Source organism: Sinohyriopsis cumingii, chromosome 2 (genome assembly GCF_028554795.1).
Source record: "Sinohyriopsis cumingii isolate HCF-2022 chromosome 2, ASM2855479v2, whole genome shotgun sequence".
Classification (NCBI taxonomy): Eukaryota; Metazoa; Mollusca; class Bivalvia; order Unionida; family Unionidae; genus Sinohyriopsis; species Sinohyriopsis cumingii.
In genome coordinates, this window is record NC_142962.1 from 96,262,943 (window position 1) to 96,286,798 (window position 23,856).

The window sequence follows — 23,856 nt, forward strand, 5'->3', positions numbered from 1 at the left end:
GAATACATCATAATGCATCAACTTCCAGGTGATTTTCCAATAACCTAATGCCTAGTTATGTTAGAAACATCATTTTTCATTGGCTATATGGCTCGCGCATGAGCAGAAGGGTAAAGTTGGAGTTCTTATATATTTTTTTGTTGTGGCTTAACGGACCCATTGTGTTTGTATCAAGACCACTGTTCCAAATGCTCATCTTATCCTGCCTTTGCAAAGGTTTATCTGTCTGTTTGCAGTTCATACCAGTCTGCCTTAGATCTGAGACCAAAAAAGGTCTAAAACCCAGACACAAAATCAGATTTTGACCACTGGAGAATTTTGGGTGGAAAAAACTGGGTCCAAACTATGAAGTTTTTTCCTCTGTATTTTGTAGTGCAACTAGAACTTCCAGATTATTTGGTATCATTGTAGAGCTACATCGGTCTACCTTTCTATAATACCACCCACTTTAGTGTACCTTACATGATCTTGATGCTACAGAGTTTGGCAGTAGGCTACTACCTCCTGCCACGTAAACTTGTCACCAGGGGTTAATGTGTTAATAGTTATTTAGTTCTTAGTGTTTTCCCCAGTAGGCATGTACCAACATTAGTTTTCACTGATTGGAATTTTTGTTGTATATTATATTTTATTTTGAGAAAATAATTTAAAATTGTGCAAAATATTTTCTTTTTAAAATTCTTCATTTTTTCATGATTTTCATTCCTAATCTCTGCTCAGTCAATTTCAATGATAACATGATAAGGACAAAATGATAATATGTGTGTTTCTGTATGAATCATCCAACCATCCCTGATTTTTGTTGCCAACCCAAACATTTCCCACCTCAGGGTTTATAAAAAACATTTCAAAATAATTCCTGAAATTGCTTTGTGACTCTAATTCATCTAGTTTAGCCCATTACTCAAAGTGCTGAGCACATCATATCTGCTAATCATTATAATATACATAGTGTTTAAGACAATTAAGAAAAAAATAACACTACCTACCTGTACAATAGGTAACACATATTTTTATTTTGGTCTAAATACATTGAGCTTTCATTTATACATTTTAATTGGAATATTTTTCCTGTTAAATAAAATAAGAGCATGATTTGGACCTTTTTTGTAAGAGATAAATAAAAAATGTATGTGGATTCTCAAGTTATCTGGGCATCCTAAAATAAATGAGCGGTATGGTTATAACATCATTCAGATTTGTGATAGGAAGGACCATAACACATTCACTTTGAAAGGATCAATTAACTTCGTCTCAGTGACTATCTATATTGATGATCTTGTTAACAACTTTTAAACTTGACAGATTTATGGCATCCATTATGAGAATATTTGCATGAAAAATGTAGATTTCATCCTTGTTATAAAACATTTTAGCTAGACTGGTTTAGCATTGAATTTCTTCATAAAGTAGTAGCAAGTGTTCAAGCAAGTCATTGATTTCCACAGTGGTTGCATTAAATAACTGAAGTTAAATCAGGATAAATCTTGATATTGAAATTTGAATATGGTTTTCTAATACATACTCCCCTAACCCCTAAGTGACAGATTACAACTCCATATTCCCACTGACAAGCTGGAATAGAGCATGGTCATGTTATTAAATCATCAAGTCACTGTGGGAATCTTTCATGGAATGCGGTGCATGTTAAGATAAACACTCTCCTGTACCTCATTGGTAATCAAAATCTTCTCTGGAATTTGATATGGCTAATATGACAGAAGAGTTCATGAACAATAGTGTTGTCAATCAAATTATGTTTCAAAATTTCTTGTACAATTACATCACATACTTTTTCATGTAGAAGATTCTCAGCAAATGTATAAAAAAACAATTGTTTAATTACATACTCTCCTTGCTTTGATATCACTAACAGAATTTTATGTTTGGGCTCAAGTCTTGAACACACTCTCTGATTGACATTTCTTTGTTCAAGTATCTTATGCCTAGATTTGAATATTGAACTTGTGCCACTAAATATGGGGCCTGTTTAGTTCAGACAGCTTGCTAGCACTTAGGTCATTGACCAAAGGAACTTAAAGGATAGCCTTATTGTTATCCATCTTTTTTAGTTCATTAAAACAGGTTTGATGTCATGAAACTAACATGTTCATTCCTAGTTCTGGTTAGTACGAATGAAACTGTTACTATTTGGATGTCACAGAGGCCATTTTGAAAATATTGTTTTTGCTACTCCTCCTGAATGGATGATTTTATTGGCATGGGTCTTTACTTGAAGACTTCATATGGTGCGGATCTGATTGTCAACAGGCCACTTGGTGACCTTAAAAATCTATTGTTGCTACTCATACTTGGATGGACATATTGACATGGGGTTTACTAATTAAAGCACTAAGTCATATTGTAATCTACTGTACATATTCAAAATACACTAGTTCCGTCCACCTCCAAATTCTGCACTAATGACTATCTACCTTGTTTCTCACTTTGTTTGTCTACTCCGAATATCTATCACTCCATTATGTCTATTAGGTATCCTTTCTCTTAACTCCCCATCTTGTTTATCTCTGATTCTTATTTTCAACTACATCTTATCTCTGCTGTCCCTTTTTTTGCATGCTATATTTTGTATCTATCGAAATACACATAATGTAATCACACCCCACATACAAAATATGATTGGCAAACCATTACTGGATGAATGACAGCTCCCTCCCCCCAGATCATACCATAACTAAATTGTGCTGAAACAGCAGGAATATGACCCAGTTATCCGGATATGTCATGATGCTGACCTGTTTACCCAGATATGTCATGATGCTGACCTGTTTACCCAAATTTGTCCAAGCCTTCCTGAAACCCAAAAACTTGACATGTTCTCACACCAGACTTACATTAGTTTCTATGAAGCTGAGCTAGTTACCCAGATCTATCATTGCTTCCCTCACCTCTGTCTCTGAAATTAACATTATTCACACCCCCAACAGATTACTAGTTAGAAACCTGATATTGGTACTGCTATATATTTACTTTATCCCACAATAAAATCCATTTTGTCATATGTACTAAGAATCCCTTTTGTCATATATGTTTGGTATCTAATAAATGAGAAAGGTGCATATCTAACTTCCACAGCTGCCAACTTTAAAATGTTGTTATTGCTAGTCTTCCTGAATGGAAAGTTATATCAGCATGCAGTTTTCATCAGAAGACTTCTTATGGTATCTAGATAGTTGTAAATATTAAATATGGCTGCAACAGGTGTCATCTTCAGAATCTTTACACTCTGCACATATCAGCTTCAGATTATCACCAGAAGTCATCTTGTGTCTGGTTGCTCTTAAATGAAAATGATTCCAAACTGATAGCCAGTATGGCCGAATCGGCAGCCATTTTGAAAATCATGTTATTGCTACACCTCTTAACACATTAACCCCTAGCAACGAGTTAATGTGGCAGGATGTAGTAGCCTACTGCTGAGCTCTGTAGCATCATGGTCATGCATGATACACTAAAGTGGGTGATATTATAGAAAGGTAGATAGATGTAGCTCTACAATGATACCAAATAATCTGGAATTTCTATTTGCACTACAAAATACAGAGGGAAAAACCTCATTTTTTGGACCCGATTTTTTTCTACCCAAAATTTGCCTGTGGTCGGATTTTGTGTCCGGATTTTAGACTTTTTGGTCTTAGATCTAAGGCAAACTGGTATGAACTGCAAACAGACAGATGAACCTTTGGAAAAAGTAGGATAAGATGGGCATTTGGAATAAAGAGTGGTCTTGATACAAAAATAATGGGTCTGTTTAGCAACAAAAAAAACAAAAGAAAAAAAAGGACTCCAACTTTTACCCTTCTGCTCATGCGTGAGTCAAATAGCCAATGAAAAATGATGTTTCTTAAATATAAAGTCATATTGACATATGGATGACCACAATGAACATGTTGAAAATTTTATCACTAACTCACATGAATGGATGGCCTTATCAGCATGGGTTTTTCATCGAAAATCTTTTAATGGTATCTTGTTTGCCATAGATGAAAATTGTGCCAGTCTTGTATGTATATCCAATATGACTACCAGAGTGAAAATCTTGTCACTTACTGGTAAGAACAGCCTAGATAGATTCAACACTCGGCAGTTAAAAAGAAGGTAATGGTCTCATCTTGAATTTCAGAAAATTCTCCTTCAAATTATGTTTATTTTGTTTATTTCAACTGAAGTATTGTAAATAGTACTGGTTGCAGTGCTGTAAAATAATATACTATATCATTTTGTTTTGCTTGAGATTCAACAAAGTTTGGGGTATCAGTCTCCTTTGGACAGTATTGTTGTTTTGTTTACTTTTCTCTTCGACTTCAACATTTTCACAATTATTTTTTTTACAAAGCCATTTCAGTAAAGCAAAGCGGGGCCCCAAGTGGCCGAGTGGACTAAAGCGCTCTCCATTACAGATCACTGCCATCTCACCTCTGTCTGCGTCGGTTTGAGTCTAGGATTTGGCTAATGTGGGTATGTGAGAAAGCTTGCCAGTAGCTTCTTGTGAGTCGGATGTTCTTCCTGGGGTTTTCCTGGGTTCTTCCTCCACCATTAATACTGGCCGTCATGCATAGCCTATCATGTGCTGAAAAATGGCGTTAAACCCCACAACAACAACAACAGTAAAGCAAAAACCTAGAGGCTACAAATAAGATTTGGTAGGCATGATTGCCTGCATATGTAGATAACACTGAATTTTGATGGCTTTATGGCATTTGGAAATATATGCAAGTGTTAACAAATGGAAATAAGTTCTTTGTAATTGTAATAAAGAAGTCTAGAGGTAAAAGAATTATGGGACTTTTAGTGAAATTTCCCTAAACTGGCCTTTCTGTAATCCACTTCCTCTGCCGATTGGACACATATTTTTGGGTCCCACCATAGTTGTCAAATACTACTCAATCATCCGTATTCCAGGCACGTTTTGGGGTTTTGATAGTTTTTAGTTTAAAGCAATTTCATTATACATTTATGTACTTAATATCCAATGTACAATATTGAATGAAGCAGTTTGGATGTGTAATAAAGATAATTACATTAGTTTTGTTTGCTAGAGTGCACAGCTTGTAAAGCAGGGGTTGTGGTTTGTCCAGTTAAGCCAAGAATGGCTGGCTCAGTGTATCTTTGGGAAAGGTACATACTGTATATCTCATTTGTGTGTCATGATATACCAGTTAATGTGTTGAAAATGCCATTAGAAGCCAACCAACATATTTTGCATAAACACTTGTGAATATTATCAGGACTTTCCTCTGTTGAAAGAAAACAGAGTTGTTGCGTGTCTTAGACCTTTATGATACAGAAAAAGCCGAATTCCTTCCTGATTAACAAATTCTGCATTATCTTTAATAGATCAGAGTTTCAGGCACCATAAATCAGTGCTGTTTAACAGTACTTGGCTTAGAGGAAGACCATGGAGTAATTTTTTCATGTAGCCAAATACATTTCTTGTACATTTATGCAGAGTATATCTGACTCCTGACAGATATAAAAAGATTTTTAAATACTATAGGTAGATTGTTTCATGTTCAGAGTTTGCCAGCTGTGTTGAGTAGGTATGAGGTACATTTACGGGTGGGCATGAAGTGACATCAAAATAACCAGTCACATGACCACACAACATGGTTCTGATTACCCCTACAACTCCAGCACATTCCAATGCTCTTTGATAGATCGGTTGACTGAAATAACAAATGTCAGGCATTTTGCTTGTTGTGGCTTAGTGGTTACAGCACCAGTTTCTAATTAAGGAGGCTTCATGTTTGAATTGCATCAAGACCAGCTTAGATTGGCTGTCATGGTGTGTGTCTCAGAAGTTTCACTTGACTCCCTTTTCTTCAGCTTTGTTTATTCTTTTATGTGCTTATGTGCCAGTTAAAGAGTCAGTTCCATAACCCTTTGATGCATAATGACACCTTTTGACACCAACCCCTTTACTACATGATGATGACCGCTCCAGTGGCCTAGTGGTTAGAGTGTCCACCTTGGATGCAGGAAGTCCTGGGTTCAATCCCTGGCCAAGTCATCCTGAAGACTTACAAAAATGGTACTAACAGCTGCCTCGCTTTGTGCTCAGCATTAAGAGGTTAGTGTTAGGACTGATCAGCCTGGTGTCAGGATAATGTGAATGGGTGGGGTATTATGGTACATGTCTGTGGTATGATGCCTCAGTGCTAGACATCGGGGCCCCAAGTGGTCTAAAGTGCTCTCTGTTACGGGTCACTGCCATCTCACCTCAGTCTGCATGGATTCGAATCTTGGATTCGGCCAGTGTGAGAAAGCTTGCCAGTAGCTTCTCGAGGATTGGTGGTTCTCTTTCCGGGCATTTCCCGGGTTCTTCCTCCACCATTAATACTGGCTGCCATGTATAGCCTATCGTGTGCTGAAAAATGGCGTTAAACCCTACAACAAACAACAACAACAACAGTGCTAGACATCACTATAAACTGCCACACTGCAGACATCATAGCAATATGACTGAAAACTTGTTAAAGCTACATTAAAAATCCAAATCACACACACACTACATGATGATGCCTTTTGACACCAACCCCGTTACTGCATAATGATACCATTTGACACCATCCCCTTTACTGCATGATGATGCCTTTTGACACCAACCCCTTTACTGCATAATGATACCATTTGACACCATCCCCTTTACTGCATGATGTCTTTTGACACCAACCCCTTTGCTGCAGAATGATGGCTTTTGACACCAACCCCTTTGCTGCAGAATGATGCCTTATGACACCAACCCCTTTACTGCATACTGACACCAATTACACCAACCCTTTTACTGTATAATGATGCCTTTTGATATATTTCATGACAAATCCAATTAAGATACCTAGTACTGCCAAAGTCAAGATTGTGTACATATAACTATCACTTATGTAGCTGAGAGAATGAATCTAGCAAATAAATATGAAGCAAATCATTACTCTATTTGCAGGATTAAAGCAGCTGCACAGTTAAACCTATACTCGACAGTTGTATGTAACAGTGTGTCTGCCATTGTAAACGTGTTCTGCATCCCATGGTTGCAACATGAAGTCATTTGAAATTTTGAATAGTACAGTTTAAAGATTTTGATAAAATTCACAAGAAAATGCCATTTTTGAACTGGCTCAGTTTATTGTTATCAAGGTTTCACAAAGAAGGAGGATTATTAGAACAAACTTCAAACATTAGTAGAAACAATGCTATATGCTAAAACTTCAGACATTAGTAGAAACAATGCTATATGCTAAAACTTCAAACAGTAGTAGAAACAATGCTATATGCTAAAAATGAATTACTGTTTCCATAATGTCAGCATAAAAGATATGAGCAAGAATCACCAGTTTTTTAAAAAAATATTGATTTTCTATATTTAAATAACATTTACTTGCAATTTCAGTACTAATTAGCACGAAAAATATACAAATGAGAATATTCAGTTTGATCAGAATGTGTCTAGAAAACACTGTCATAGATACCAGGTATCGGGTGTCTACCACTTGGTTATGGTAGCTCTTCTAGACCACAAAATATTGAATTTGTTACCAAGATCATCAGTTTTCCACAAGAGCTAGGAGTCCTGCCCAAACAATTTTATTGAATTTTTGGAGTTCAATCGACAGTTTTGTTTTGTTCGGTGCTTCATAGTACAGTAATGCACGTGGAATCCAGTGTCACAGCAGTTGAAGTAAAGTACCTTTTCCAAGGACATATCACTGTTACTGATTTTGACTGATGCATCAGAAGGATTTGAATCTGCATCCATTTGTTTGTAGAATCCAGCATGCTAACAATGGATCGCTTTTATATTTTATGGCATATTAACACAAAATCAGGTCTTGCTGAGGGCAACACTGGTAATCAACCTGAACTGATCTGATTGTAGGATTCAAACTGTTGTCGACTTGTTTACAAGTCAGTGTTTTTGTTTTTTAATGAAAATTCAATTCATGGGAAGTAAGGGTCGTCTTGTAAGCATGACTTAACAAAATTTGATAAATCTTAAGGAAAATATTGGAAACTCTAGATGTCAAGCATTATGGTTTTCTATAGATTTTATTACAAAGAGATGGACATAATGTAATTTGTCAATTTATTTGTGATGTATTCCACTCATTAATATGATTGTATGTAGTTTACACCAGTTTTTTCTTTGTAAAATTGCCTTTTCCTTTAGTTTAACACCTTGCATTGTTATGCCTGGGATGTTCAATCCTTGCTTGGATGGTTTAAAACCTCTTGTTCAACTTGGGGAAAGGTAAGAAAGTTGTGTTCAAATTGGGAATAGGTAAGAAGGTTGTGTTAAAATTTTGAACAGGTAAGATGGTTGTGTTCAAATTGGGAATAGGTATGAAGGTTGCATTCAAATTGGGAATAGGTAAGAAGGTTGCATTCAAATTGGGAATTGGTAAGAAGGTTGCATTCAAGTTGGGAATAGGTAAGTAGATTGTGTTTGAATTGGGAATAGGTAAAAAGGTTATGTACAAATTGGGAATATGTACAAAGGTTGTGTTCAAATTGAGAATAGGTATGAAGGTTGTGTTCAAGTTGGGAATAGGTATGAAGTTTGTGTTCGAATTAGGAATAGGTAAGAAGGTTGTGTTCAAATTGGGAATAGGTAAAAAGGTTGGAGTCTTTACCTATGGAAAGAGAAACAAGATACTTAACGTGTATACTTTCTGATAAAGTTCAACTACAAACTGCACAGACCCAGTTCTACTAACAAATAATGTGCTGCCTAATCAAGGTCTATGCAGTTTGTGAGAAATAGCCAGTGGAATAAACAACATAGACCCTGTTCTAGCTGTGCAATGTGTGATGGCAGAACAAGGGTGTAGTTTGAAATGGGGCTTGTCTTAGATGCGAGTATATAAAGTAAATCAAAGGGTAAGAGGGTTGGAATCTGGCCTGAAAAATAGTTTTAAAAATTATTTTTGAGGTCAGGATGTCAGTGAATCAAAAGGACCTTGTGAGAAGCCACTTTTGATTCTCTGAAGTTTATACTCAAATTTTGTGTATTATGATCTCAAGACATATCGTTACAGTTTTTCTAGCCTGGTGTATGTTTTTTTTTATAATTATCTTCTGAGAGCATGTTTACTGGTAGTTCCAGTTACATCTACTTGCTTAACCAGCAATGAAAGTTCATTTTGATTATTGCCTTAAGATCAGGACATGTGTATCAATGACATTACTTTGTGTTCTTTTTTTTAATTTCAGATTTACTGGTTTGTGCCTGTGGATCAAAAAATCTGATTTTATCCCCTGCATCAGATTATTTCTTGTGATAAACTATATTTTTGGTGATATCCAGTATAATTTTACTGACAAATTCCCACAATCTTCATTTGCAACTATCAGCAACTTGATGGATTTAGCATTTTTTCATTATCAAGATGACAGTCTCATCTCCCGTATGCTACTGACTTTTCTGTCTTGTGTTTGGAAATATGGAAAGAAAGAAGTGAAATTGCAGTCAGGAGGAAGGAGGACCAAAAACAGTAATAGATGGAAAGCAAATAAATGAGTCTATTAAATGGTTGAAAAATTCCTAAATTGCAATCCTGGACATTGCAGATTTTCTTCATGCAAGAATGAATCACATTCATTCTGCAAGGATATGTGCTTGACCCTTGGACCTTGGGGTGTAGGTTACAGTCGTAGAGGATTGGCATTTAGTTTAATTTCACATTTTTTTTCATTCACTTACAATTCCTAAATTCTTTGATGGCTTTTCTTAATACTTTGGATGAATCATTATGAATCAAAGAGAATTTTTATGCCATGCTTAGTTAACTTATTGACCTTGGGGTCAAGGTCACAGATCTCACAGCATTGATTTGATTATGAGTTGGGCATACAAGCCCTGGTCTTGTTGTTATTTAAATTTTTTAAGGATTCGTGAATTTGCAGTTATTTTTTGGAAGATAAGGCTAGGTCATCACCTTTGGATGCTTGCATAGTGTAGATTCTGATTTCTGTTTTGATTTCACTGCCATTAGACTTGAGTTTTCTTGCAGTATGAAAGTGTTCAAACTTTTGCATACAGTTTTATCCACTGTAGATTTTAAACATACTAAAATTGTCATTGCAGAATGCTTAAGATATGAGTATACTGGGCTGGAAAAATTAAAAAAATTCCCTTTACATCAGAGTTTTGATATCAAGATTTCAAAAAGGCACTTATTCTTTTTTCTTATTTGTTCAGAATTCTTGGCAAGTGACAAAAATCTGTTTACTTGCAAAGCAAAATGTTAACTTGTGTCAATGTGGTGCATTTTGGATTTTGCCAGCCCTAACATAGATTTATTATTTGAAACTCTTAAAATGACTTGTTTTCAGATGCTTAGAATATGTATGCAACAAGTGAGAAAAAAAATCATTTTTCCTTTTAAAACATTCATTGAACTTGGTTTCTGATTAAATTGTACACAAGAAGAACTTGAGATTTTTTTCGCAAGCATGTGTTTATTTATGTTGTGTGTGTGTGTGTGTACTTAAAAGTTTGCATATTGTATTCATTGTTACATTTTTTGCTGTGAGCCTAAGTGACCTTGTAGAATAAGACCCTACGTCTGTCGTCAGCAATTGATTGTTACCAGTCTGGTGGACATGCTTATTTTATCAAGATTTTGGACGAGTTCCATTAAAAATGGGATCAGCTCATTTATGCAGTGATCTTGCAGCAGATTTGGCTGAACTTGTCATAACTCTGAAGGCTTGCATTTCCGATGTGATTTAGAATATATATGCTTGTATTATGAAACCCATAGTCAGGTTAGGTCATGAGCAAGATGCATGCATACTATGAGGTGATCTTGCATCTGATTGGTTGAGTTACGAAGTGGTAACTAACATTTCTTCTTATATTGTTGTATTGACTTGGCATTGTACTATTAATTTTGAGATTGCTGCTTCAAAACATAACAAGAATCCTGTTCTTGGTCAGCTGTCAAGTTACCATATTTGCCAGCCTATAAGACAATACTTTTTTTACCAGAAAATCTTAGCTTCATCTTACATGCCGAATTGACTTATATATGGATTATGTCATCCAAATCACTTTATCATATTTTTCGTATGGAAAATAATTCTCAAAGAGTATGAAAAATAATGTGTAAAAAATATTTCATTTTGAGGAAGAGATTTTGTTTGAAATAATATAGGAGCCCACATTGTGCATTTTAAACAATTACATAATCTTCAATATTAAAAATTAACATAGATGTAATTGCGCTAAAGCAGCATGCACTAGTAATGTCCATTGTTTGTAATATATGTTTTTGAAATTTGATTACTGGGTACATATATGTGTGTTAGAATTTACAAGTTAGAAGATGAATAACCATGACATCTTCATATTCCATCATAATTTTCTTCTTGCACCTAATGATCAAATAATCTGTATGCCCCATTGAGAGAGAGAGACAGACAGATGACAGATGTCTTCACGATTGTAAATCTGTTTTGTTCACTTACCTGATGACTGATCTTACTTGTGTACAAGTGCAGTACCATATTCCATTATCAATTATTACCACTAGGTAAGCAGTTTTTGTTGCCTTTTCCATTATTAAAAGAATCAGATGGCTTTGTAGTGGTATTTACATGCTAATTAATATGCTGCATTTGTATTCAGTCATTCCAAGCTAACACCTGTTTGAGGTCCAGATTCAGCAGACCAAATCAGGGTAGTGAAGCTACCAATAGAGAAATAGGCTATATGTGGGTATTATGAATACCATACCATATAATGAAAGGAAATGCCAGGTGGTTACTCATGTAAATTTCTCAGCCAGTGACATTTTTGAACTTGTAGACTGAACTGATAGCAATTTAAAGTACATCTAGCATGAGTAAAGATCAGAAACAATTGCCACCTCAGTACAGGAAGAGTACTTGCACTTTTAACAATATCTTATTGGTTGGGAATGGAGAGGTCCTTATACTTGCAAAGAAAATTAGCATGTAAAATGGTCCTTCTTGGGATTTAACTTAATGGAGTCTATATGGATATTGTGAATATTTATACGCTGAAGGAGTATGGTATGTATTTTCATAGTTAACATTTACTGTTTCATTTATTAATGTTTTCTCTCTGACAAAAGCTTAAGCAACACCGGGGCAATAAAGTAAAAAAACAAAAACATGAAGAACTGAACTCTCTCATATTGGACCATATTTTATTTTGATCACAAGGTGCAAGAAGAAAAATGTAATAGAATACACATGATTCTTCCCTCTGTATCTCTCCCCTCCCCCCCAAAAAAACAGAAAAAGCATTTTAGTATTAATGATGCAATTTCCTGATTGCTCGTAATCTGAAATAGCATACATTGATACTTTTAATATTTATAAAATCGGAAGTTATCATAATTTAATTTTACACAGCATCGAGAGTTTTATCCTTGCTGTAACTCAATATATGTTCAGGTCATTGTTAGTATATGTAGCTAAAAGTACATAATACATTTAAAATACTTTGTATGAAACAAATTTAATGATCCTGACTGGAAAGGTTACTGAGTTACAGATATGATCAAATTCACGACACTGTGTGGAGCGGAGTGAAAATTACAATCCAAGGTATTTATCTGGCCTCGCTTTATGCTCAGCATCGACTTACATATGGAAGAAGGATGGAAAATTGGCCAAATTCACTGATTTGATTTATACTCTGCATAGACTTATAGGCCAGCAAATATGGTAAGTAATAAGGTGAGTTAGATTTTTAATCATCAGTCTCTTGTATTCTTATAGCCAAAAAGTTTATCTGCTGAATTGTTGTGTTGAGGTATTAGATTGGACTGACCATTTTGTGTTTTTTTGACAGGAAACATTCTTTGCACTGGTATGCTTGTGTATGCCAGAATTAGACTCTTCTTTACAATTCCGTTCTGAAGATTATGCTGTCTTACAGAGCCTTGTTAGAGTGCATTATGTGGCCATTAGTATTTCCCCTCTCCCAGACATTCCTGCAGACTGCTTTGGTACCTGTCAGTTGAAGTTTATCCCCCAGACTATGTAATGCAGGCAATTATAGCTCCCCCTGGCTGTTTAATATGGGGGGGGGGGAATTTAGCTATATCTGTCCATAAATGTTTTCATTTTCTCAGGAGTGTAACTCTGTATATGTTATTTCAATCAAACTTAGTACATGTCAAAAAGATTGTGTAGAGGTGTCATTTGATAAATAAAATTTTCAGCATTTTTTTTTTAAATACTTGAACATAGGGTACTGGCAGAATTAGTGTGTTTTGAGAGTATTGAACCCTACGGTACTGGTATAAGTTGAATATGAATTGACAGTATTAGACCATAGGGTATTGGCATAAGTAGTATCTGAACTGAGCGTCAGACCATAGTATACTTATAGTAGGGGACTTGACTTAAGTGGAGGACCCAGAGGATATGCCATGTCTGCATTACTCTTAATGAAAAGCTTGAGAAAATGGTGCAGTTATATATTATTGGTATTTTTCATTAGTTGCTCTTATAAGATATCCATGATGACAAGTCTGTGTGCACAACACTTGACTGAAGTGTTTGTTGTCTTTTTCTTTGTTTTTCCTTTTTATTTTTATTTTTATTTTTTTAATTATTTTTTTTACTTTAGATTCATCTCCATGGCAATAGGTGTGGATGAAGGAGTGGTAGGGCATATTTACATAAGCAGATTGCTTACCATTCCACCAGATTTTTAATTGGTAACTTTATTTGCAAGCATACAATTTATTGAAATATCTCACATGCTAGTTTATAATGATTGCAGAAGTTATATACTTTTGATGTCATGTGGATTTTCAGAAGTGGAAATGAACTTGTGGCCTTATCTTTAGCATTATTTCTCCAGCCTTCAAACTTGACTACAGTATTTTTGTAATAAGATGCTTCTGAGTTGTACCAGTTAGCCATCACAGGCTTTCTTTGACTGTTTCCCACTGAGTAAGCTATTCCAAACTACCCCTTCCAAATGTCTTTGGAGTCTGAAAGTTATATGTTATGGGTATTCATTGTTTTTTTAGTTGCATGTGTAGTATAACCAGAGTAAGGATGTTATAAATGCTGTTTCATAATTTATTTTGTGTTCAGAACTCAGTTCTGCTCGGGTATGCTTTGCTTGTAAATTTAAGATGTATATTTTTGTGCTAAGTTTTATTGTTTGTGAGTTCTTTCCTTTTTAGCTCAGTGGGGCTATATGGTTATGTGAGCTTATAGTATGATTGTGCATCGTCCATCAGCTGTTCACAATTCCTATTTAAATTGTCCAATACCATTTGTTAGAATGTGACCAAATTTAATAGCAGACATTCCTGGCATAGTTTTCAATTTTGTAACAGTTTGTTAATCCACAATAAAATGTCTGATACTGAAATAAGAAAAAAAAAATTGTTTTTAAATAACAGCCACATTTGAGAGCAGGTGTCCAGGTTGCTGAAGGTCTTTCACAATTATAGAAATAATGCCCATCCCCCATCGAATATTGTGGCCAGGGCCAGATATGGGGAGAAGGTCCAGGGTATGTGGCCCCTCACCCCTCTCCCAAGTACTCACACAATCATAGGCACTTAAAATTTGACCATGTTTTATTCTTGCACATGTTTATTGTTTATTTTGCGCACTTTTAGACACAAACATGGTTTTGGTTCTGTACCCTTTTGAGCCAAGGCCCCCCACCCCACCCCACCTCGGCTTGGCCTGATCCACCCTTAGTGGTTGATCCAAAATATAGAGAACATTTGCAGAACTTTAATTATATTTTTTTAAATGTTCAGCATAACTTTGCCAGCTCTGTAGAAAGTGTTATGGAATAGAGGTCATTCAGGATTTGATAAATGATGTCGATTTGGCATAAAATATGGATCATTGTTAAATAGGGGAGAAGTGTTTTTACTGCTAGTTTCAGAGTATATCCAATCATCAGCATTGGAATCAATTTCTACTGAAAGCATTGTACTGATACAGGATTTTTGGCCAGTTGCTCTAGTCAGTTGGTCAAATGTCAGCAGTTAAGCATTATCTCAGGCTCAGTTGGGTCACTAATATTGAGTTGTAAGTGGATTTGAATAGGTGTTTTTCAATTCCAGTTAGACTGACTTCTACTGGTAAAGGTGTAGTCATCTTTTGAGTCAACCATCATTGTTGATAGGATTAGAATTATGTTAACATACATATTAGTACAAGAATTTACATCAGAAATACAATGCATCTCATTGGACTACAAGGTGTAACAGAAATCAAAGTACAAACCGTATACAATAGCTATAACAGTGCCATTTAGTTGAAAGCCTGCCTTATTTTTGCACCTGTGCCTTACAGGTTCTCATTAGACTGCTAAGTTTAGGTCATGGGCATTGTTCATGACATGCCATATTTTAGATTCACCTGTCATTTTCAGTCGAGTCCACTTTTGGGGGAAAATATGACATAACAGCAACTGTTGGTGCTGGCAGCATGAACAGTTTGTTATGGTTTTGACCAAAGTTTGTCATTTTCATACCTATGATAACCCATTGATGGATTCACTTCATATTTAGCATGAAGCATTATGAAGCAAAGGCAGTTCATTATGTGACACATGTGCTTGCCCCTGTCACCTTAGGATAAAAAGCACAAAGAAATTCTGCACTAATGTTTTAAGTTCATTCACTGTCTTATGGTTCTTTAACCTCTTAATTGATTTTATTCGTGATTTGGATCAATCAGTATGAAGCTAAGATAATTCATTATGCAGCATGCACATTTGGCCCTTTAACCTTTGCAGTCATACAAATTTGTGTTAAGGTTTTGGTTTATTTTTATTTCCCAAACTGCTTCATGAATTTTCTTCTTATTGAATGAACCTTTATTAAGCTGGGGCAGTTTGGGTACAATATGCTTACTTATTTCCACCATTGCTCTTGGGGTCAAGGGCACAGTTATAGAAAATTTGCAATAATGTTTTGGTTAAAGTTTTCATATCCCTGTTATAAGGAAGTACATATTATGCTGTGATGTCCATCTAACCATCCAAATGACCTTAATGTTCAGAGACAAGGGTTTTCAAAGGAGATAATTATTGAAGCCTGTGACCTTGTATGAAAAACTTCATTTACACAATCAGACATGTTTTTTTATTTTATTTTATATTCCTTTGTGTGTTGTCTTGCACAATGTGTGTTTATCAATGTTAACTATCTACACGTCATTACTAATGTGAAAGCATTTATAAACAAAACAACTAATAAATGATTCTGATTAATCCTGGCTTAAATATCAAACAAGTCTTTTGTGCATGTTTTGGAATTTTTATTTCTTTAACTGTTCAATTTTGACACATAATAATTTTTCATATACATGTCACTTTCTTTTAAAATTCTAAAATACTTTTTTCCACTACAAATATTTATCATTGGATGACATCACTAGTACATCTACCATGATGCTCTATGGATGTACAATAATAAACATATTTTGCATAGATTTCATTTCAGTTGCTGAAAATTATCAGGAAGATTAACTGTAAAGCACTTTATTCTGTGTTTGGCTCATCTGGGAATACGGACATTTCGGTATTAATGTCTGCAATGTTAAGGTGCTTTGCAAAAGTCTTTGAAAGACAGAATGACCGTATTTAGTTGCAGCTTTCATAAAATATATAATATATGTAACTTGATACGTACAAAGTTCAAGTTTTGCTGCCTTAAGAAGATTCTTAATGCTATGGCAGCATGGTTTGAAAATTTGAAATTTAAAATAAGTATTATCATCTTAGCTGGGAGTAAAGTTAGAATCATTTAAAGTTCAGGCATAGTTATTTGATTGTACCTCTAAATACATGCCAGAGTTTAAAATGACATTAGAGACAGCATCATTTATTAAAGTATACAGTGTTTAGGATTTACCTATGCAAAAATAATACAACTAGACTCCATAATTCAATAATGACTAAATTATATGTGTACGAAAATTAAACCTGTAAAAAAAAAATTTTTTTTAAATCATTAACTTCTAATCTTGTTTGTAAGTAAGGTTAGAGTCATAAAAATTCAGGTTAGGCTTTTTAATTGTACTTTACATTCATACCGGATTCAGGGCTGGCACTACCATATAGGCAAACTAGGCAGCCGCCTAGGGCACTGATTTCAGGGGGCGCATTTTTTTGAAAATTATTGTTTATAAATTCTGAAATTTGTATTTTCGGGGGGAGGGGGGGCGCCAGAATCTAACGTTGCCTAGGGCGCCAGATAGTCTGGCCGGGTCTGGCGCCGGCCCTGGCCGGATTCAGATGATACTAATGAGAACCATTTGTAGTTTTGAATGTATAGTCTGTGTTTAATTTTTTGGTTACCTGGTCATAAGGCCAAGTGAGAGTATGGTATGGTTAGCACCTAGTGTGCATCATCCATCATTTGTCATTTGTAAATATTGCTGTTTTTTATTTGCGCACCCACCCACCCCATGTGGATCAATTGAGATCAGGGTTGGTAGGAATGTTCCTTAGGACATGCTCTTCAGAAATTTGGTTCAAAGAGATTCCTTTACCAGCAGTGTGAGTTCCATAGCAACCAACATGGAGAACCTATTTTCAGTTTCTTAGAAATGCTCAGACAATTTTACTTGCCACATTCTCAATTAAAAGTATATCCTGGGTGGCTGTCTTAGTATTAGTGTGGCTTTAGTAACCAGTTGGGAAACCTATTTTTCATTTCTTCTCTACAATGACTTATCCAGTTTTTATCAAATATGATATGAATGTTTTTTGGGACATGATATCAAAATGTTATTTATATTTTCTCATATTAAATAGGTGGAATATCTATTTTCAGCATTGCTGGAATGGCAGAGTCAGTTTTGATCCCACTTGGAGTGTTTCTTAGGACATGCTTTATAAAAATGGCGTCATGGTAGCTTGTCAAACAGAGATGTGGTTTCCATAACAACATTTTAGAAAAATGTAATTTCTTTGTCTCCAGAATATCCTAACCAGTTCTGATGAAACTTGGTATGACTGTTTCTTAGGACATATTGTATAAAAAATTTGTTTGGAATGATACTAAAGGCAATAGTGTGGCTTCATTAGTAGCCATATGGAAAACCGTTTTTTTTCAGTTAATTCTCTAGAACAGCTGAGCCAAGTTTTGATCAAACTTTGTAGTTATATTTCATAGGACTTCAAACTTACGTCTTTAGTGTCTCCTCTAGCAACTGTTGCATAGCAACCATATGTAAACCCTGTTGTGAAGATCTCCAGAACAACTGGGCCACTCTTGATCATATTTGGTCTGAATGTATGTTAGGACATGCTGTATCAAAATTCTATCTTGGATGGCTCCCCTATCATGGTTGTGACTTCTTTAGCAATCTTGTTGAAACTTTACTTTTTACTTCTTTTCTTGAACGGCTAAGCTAGATTTGATCAAAGTTGGTATCATGTTTCTTAAGACATGCTCTGTCACCAGGCAGTGGTGTGGTTTTTCATTTGTCATGTTTAAGCTTTGTGAACCGTAAGTGTTTTTGCACATTCGTTTTCAATTTTAATCCTCCTTTTAGGTTTGGAGAATTTCTTTTTAATTGCTTTCCTTTTAGACCTTAAATGGCTGTCAGTTGGCATTGCCTCATGTTTGACCATCATTGAAAGATGTATACAAAATTGGTCCCATGCTTCTTGTAGAAGGTGTGCCTGGTTTTCTATTCATCCTTCCATTCTTCTACCCATCCCACTTCAATTTCCAAACAGTAACTCCCAAAATTATTATTGTATTTGAACTAGATTTAGTATGCTGCCTGATAAGTGATGAAACTTTCTCGCTGTAAGCATTATGTATACTTGTTGAGATCTGTTACTTTTCATTTCCACACAATAAATAACTCGGGATAACTGTTGGACTTCATCCAGATTTAATGTGCTGCTTGATACTGACAAAACTTGTCAGTCTTTTACATCACTATTTAATTAATGAATTTACAGAAGACCCTTTTCTGTACAATAAATCCATGTATTAATATTGGTTTGAAATCAAATTGGAAGTGGTATACTTATGCTGTTTGAGACCTTGGCTGACTTCAGTTGTCAGCATTCTGTGTCTTTGTTCAGCTGAGTTACAGAACCTGGTTATTATACATACCCATTTTTTTCCTGCACAATAAATTACTTAATTGTTGTTTTTTTTACCCCAATATGCAGTGTGACTTTATATTAATGTAAGTCTGATTATCAGTATATATCATGAACAGAATTTTATAATGTGTCATTGTTTATCGGGGTTATAGCCTCTGATCATTAGACCCACCCATTTTGGTTTCTGCACATCAAATTCCTTTATTATTTCTTTTCAACCAAATGCCGTTACTTTTTAATCATAATTTAAAGGCATCTTGATATGAATGAGGCCAGAGGACAGAGAGTGATGTTACTTCCCTGAATTTGCTTGTGGAGTCACATTGTATACATCCCAGTGGACAAGGTTGAAGTTTTTGGGTTGAGATTTTACATTTCATTATATTCCAGGTGTATAGACCATTCTATGCACATGTTTGACTTGGAATTTTTAGCGTAGCTTTAACAATTTTTCAATCGTATCGCTACGATTGTATTGCTACAATGTTTGTACTGCGACAGTTTATAGTGATGTCTAGCACTGGGGCATCATGCCGCAGACATGTAGCATCATGTCCCACCCAGTCACATTATCCTGGGACAAGTCCTAACACTAACCTCTTAATGCTGAGCGTCTAACAAGGCAGCTTCTAGTACCATTTTTATAAGTCTTTGGTATGACTCAGTTGGGGTTTGAACTTTATTTCTCCTGCATCTGCGGCGGAAACTCTATCCACTAGGCCACTGGAGTGGTAGGACCATTCTATTACACGTGATCAGTGCTTTGTAACTGAAGAAGGAGTTAAGATAGTGAAAGCAGATATCCAAAGTGATTTTAAATCTAGTGAATATTACAACCCTCAGTTTAATATTTGTATTTGATTTTAAAAAGTACACTTTCAAATTTCTATATTTGTTATATAGGCTTATGTGCCATTTTAAAAAAAAAAGTGCATATAGCACTCAACCCTTCTTTCTTCTCACTAAGGATAGTTTGAGATGTTTCATATTTACTGTATTAGATATTTCTGTCCTTGATAACTTCTTATTTGTTGAAGATCAGTGTTGGTAATTTTGACTTACTGATAGAACTTTGACCCAACTTAGAAACTTGCTTGAATTCTTTTTCTTATGGGAATGCTTTTACCATGGCTTGAAAATATGTATTTAAATTTTCATGCTTTTTGTCTTGCCTGTGGAGCTTAGGTATTACTTTTTATGGTGTTCTTTTGGTCATATGTATAAGTTTTTATGTTAAGTTTTTACGTTTAGCTCTGTTTCTCTTGTCATGTTTCATGTACAGTTATGAAACTTTCTGGCTTTATTTATTGTGGATAGTTATCACAGGCACAAGGTCAGTGAACTAGTAGTATTCATGCTTCAGAGATTTTGTTGGATATTTGAAGTATGCCTTGGTGAAGCAGGTGAGACTTGGCATTTAGCAGAATTCAGTAGCACGCAGCAAAACTGAGAATATTACACTATAATAGTCACTGTTGTGCTGTTTGTTGACAAGAATTCATGTTGTTAATGAGCAGCACACTACTAAATACAGTAAAGCAGAGCATATCATATCATAATGGTCACGTTTGTTGATGATTAGATTTTGTATGTTGTTGTTACTTCTGTTTTCATAATTGGCAGTCATATACACTATGGAATGGACATCAATTCATTTCACTAGGAAATTAATGGTGGGGTTAAATTTTAATTCATATTGCTATATTCTGCCAAACTGTAAGAAAAGATACAATTTCATCTTTCTCAAACACATTATGTTAAGTTTTAATTATTATTCCATTGTATCAGTATCATCGCAAGTTTAATGCTGTTATATTGACAGTATTGAATGTAGATGAAATACCGTACTGCAGATTCTTGGGTCAGCCATAAAGTTTGCCATGTTTTACATTCATCTTGGGTCAGCCATAAAGTTTGCTGTGTTTTACTTTCATCTCACCAGCCAATCAGAGTTGCTGCAATTGATATTTGTTTTCCACAATTGTTGTGAAACTTTTGCAGTCATTTCCTAATGCTAAATGTTTAAAATTATTTAAAATCATGCTGCAGTTGAGAAATAAGTTCCTACACTACAGAATGTTGTTTTTTTAGGTCAGAAACAACTTATTGGGAATTCTTAAAGATGGCCATGACAAGAGGTGCTTCATGATTTACATTTTCATACTTCCCTTTTGTTGGATGTTATTACTACAGCTACTTTTCTGTGTGAGTTTTTTAATGTTGTGAGTGTTTTCGCTTTGAGTACATTTTGTAAAAATGTTAAGCAGTTTGTAATTGTTGAATTATTGAAATGGTTGCTCTTGAAGGTCATTGAAGAATGTGTGGAACTTGTTTACAAGTCTGTGATTTAATGAGTAAATCTTCTTGCAAATCATTCTTATTGCATGGGCTGAGATCTTTTAATGTTGAGATAAATAGGTCAAAAGTCATGCTTTGTACAATATAGTTAACTTCTGGGTTGTTAGAGTTACTCCTCTTTTGTTGACTCTGATTATGTCTCCCTTTTTCTTTTCTCTCTCTCTCTCTCTCCCTCTCTCATTATCCTCAGAATTCTATAGTATTGTATGGAATAACAGTACACATTACCATTTGGTTTGAACAAGGGTAAGAATGGACTTTTGGAAGTTAAACATTTGTTTCCAAATTATGGAGAGATGGTTTGTTTTGTTCTTTGCACTGAAAATTGGTGCATCATTTCTTTAGACACTGTCACATGATTGTTTACTGTTATGTGTTAGTTCTGCATGTAGGTACTTCATTTTGATAAGCACTGTAGAAGTGAGTGGTCAACCTTCAAATGACTTACATTCTGACAAGTGACTTTCATTCACTTCATACCCGCAACATTGAAAATGACATGGTCTCTGGGAGAATGTTACAAGAATAATATATTAATTTGAGCAACCTAGTAATCGGGTGTAGATTGGTATGTGCAGGGTGCAGGCTGAATAACAATTTTTAAATATAAAGGTAACCAGATAAAACAGGGTTGTAGGTTGCATGTGCCTGGTTTAGATAAACTCAGTGTAACATTGCTGTGCAAATTTTGGCACAAGTGGTTATATACCGAGGTCTCAACCTGATCTTGGTTGAAAGAGTGGGTTGCATGTTGTTCTTTATGACACTAGAACTGTTTTGTATAATGCTATTATTGATTCAGCCCTTGTAGCTCACAACGTTTTACAAAATTCGTTGTTCAAATCACTGTGATAAATATAAGTACCGGTAGATCATGCAAACATTAACTACCCATGTAATCATTGATAATGTATGTTTCTTCATGATCTATAAATATAGATCATAATGTGTAATGTATTTAGCTCAGAGTCAAGTTACTGACTTTGGTTTGAAAATGTTCTTTACATACAGTGGCAGGAAACTGTAGTTCTGTTTTTTCAAATATTAAACATTTTTCTAGCATTGTTTAAACAAATTGTCATTGAAATACAATTACTTCAATAAAACATGCTGATGGTTGATGATTTTACTTTATATGAATGGAAGCTGAGGTTTGATTCAAATGGGTATGTATGTTGGATTTTGTTTGATGTTGAATAAGTATGATCTTTACTGAATGAGTTGGTGAGATGAGGTTTGATGTAGAATGAGTATATAGTCTTTACTGAATGAGTAGGTAAGCTGGGGCTTGATGTTGAATGAGTATGGTCTTTACTGAATGAGTAGGTAAGTTGAGGCTTGATACTGAATGATTGTGGTCTTTACTGAATGAGTAGGTAAGCTGGGGCTTGATATTGAATGAGTGTGGTCATTACTGAATGAGTTGTTAAGTGGAGGTTTTATGTTCAATGCATATGGTCGTTACTGAATGAGTAGGTAAGTTGAGGCTTGATATTGAATGAGTGTGGTCTTTACTGAATGAGTAGGTAAGCTGGGGCTTGATGTTGAATGAGTATGGTCTTTACTGAACGAGTAGGTTAAGTTGAGGCTTGATATTGAATGAGTGTGGTCTTTACTGAATGAGTAGGTACGGTGAGGCTTGATATTGAATGAGTGTGGTCTTTACTGAATGAGTAGGTAAGCTGGGGCTTGATATTGAATGAGTGTGGTCTTTACTGAACGAGTAGGTAAGCTGGGGCTTGATATTGAATGAGTGTGGTCTTTACTGAATGAGTAGGTAAGATGGGGCTTGATGTTGAATGAGTATGGTCTTTACTGAACGAGTAGGTAAGTTGAGGCTTGATATTGAATGAGTGTGGTCTTTACTGAATGGGTAGGTAAGCTGGGGCTTGATATTGAATGAGTGTGGTCTTTACTGAATGAGTATGTAAGATGGCTCTTGATGTTGAATGAGTATGGACTTTACTGAACGAGTAGGTAAGTTGAGGCTTGATATTGAATGAGTGTGGTCTTTACTGAATGAGTAGGTAAGCTGGGGCTTGATATTTAATGAGTGTGGTCATTACTGAATGAGTTGGTAAGTGGAGGTTTTATGTTCAATCCATATGGTCTTTACTGAATGAGTAGGTAAGTTGAGGCTTGATATTGAATGAGTATGGTCTTTACTGAATGAGTAGGTAAGGTGGGGCTTGATATTGAATGTGTGTGGTCATTACTGAATGAGTTGGTAAGGTGATGCTTGATGTTCAGTGAGTATGGTCTTTACTGAACGAGTAGGTCAGTTGGGGCTTGATGTTGAATGAGTATGGATTTTATGCTGAGTTGGTGTGGAGGTTTGATGTTAAATGCATATCGATTTTATGCTGTGCTGGTATGCTTTGGTCTGATGT

At 35.2% G+C, this 23,856-nt stretch overlaps 1 protein-coding gene across 2 annotated transcripts in view; it reads left to right on the plus strand.

Moving 5' to 3' along the window:
• LOC149805422 (WD repeat-containing protein 20-like) overlaps positions 1 to 22,585 on the plus strand; it is an 80,575-nt gene extending 57,990 nt beyond the window's left edge. For both annotated transcript variants that reach the window (XR_016419624.1, XM_089949997.1), the window contains exon 5: positions 9,229 to 22,585. The gene's annotated coding sequence lies outside the window, so the exon portion shown is untranslated. The remainder of the gene's footprint in view (positions 1 to 9,228) is intronic.
• Positions 22,586 to 23,856: the final 1,271 nt, after the last annotated feature.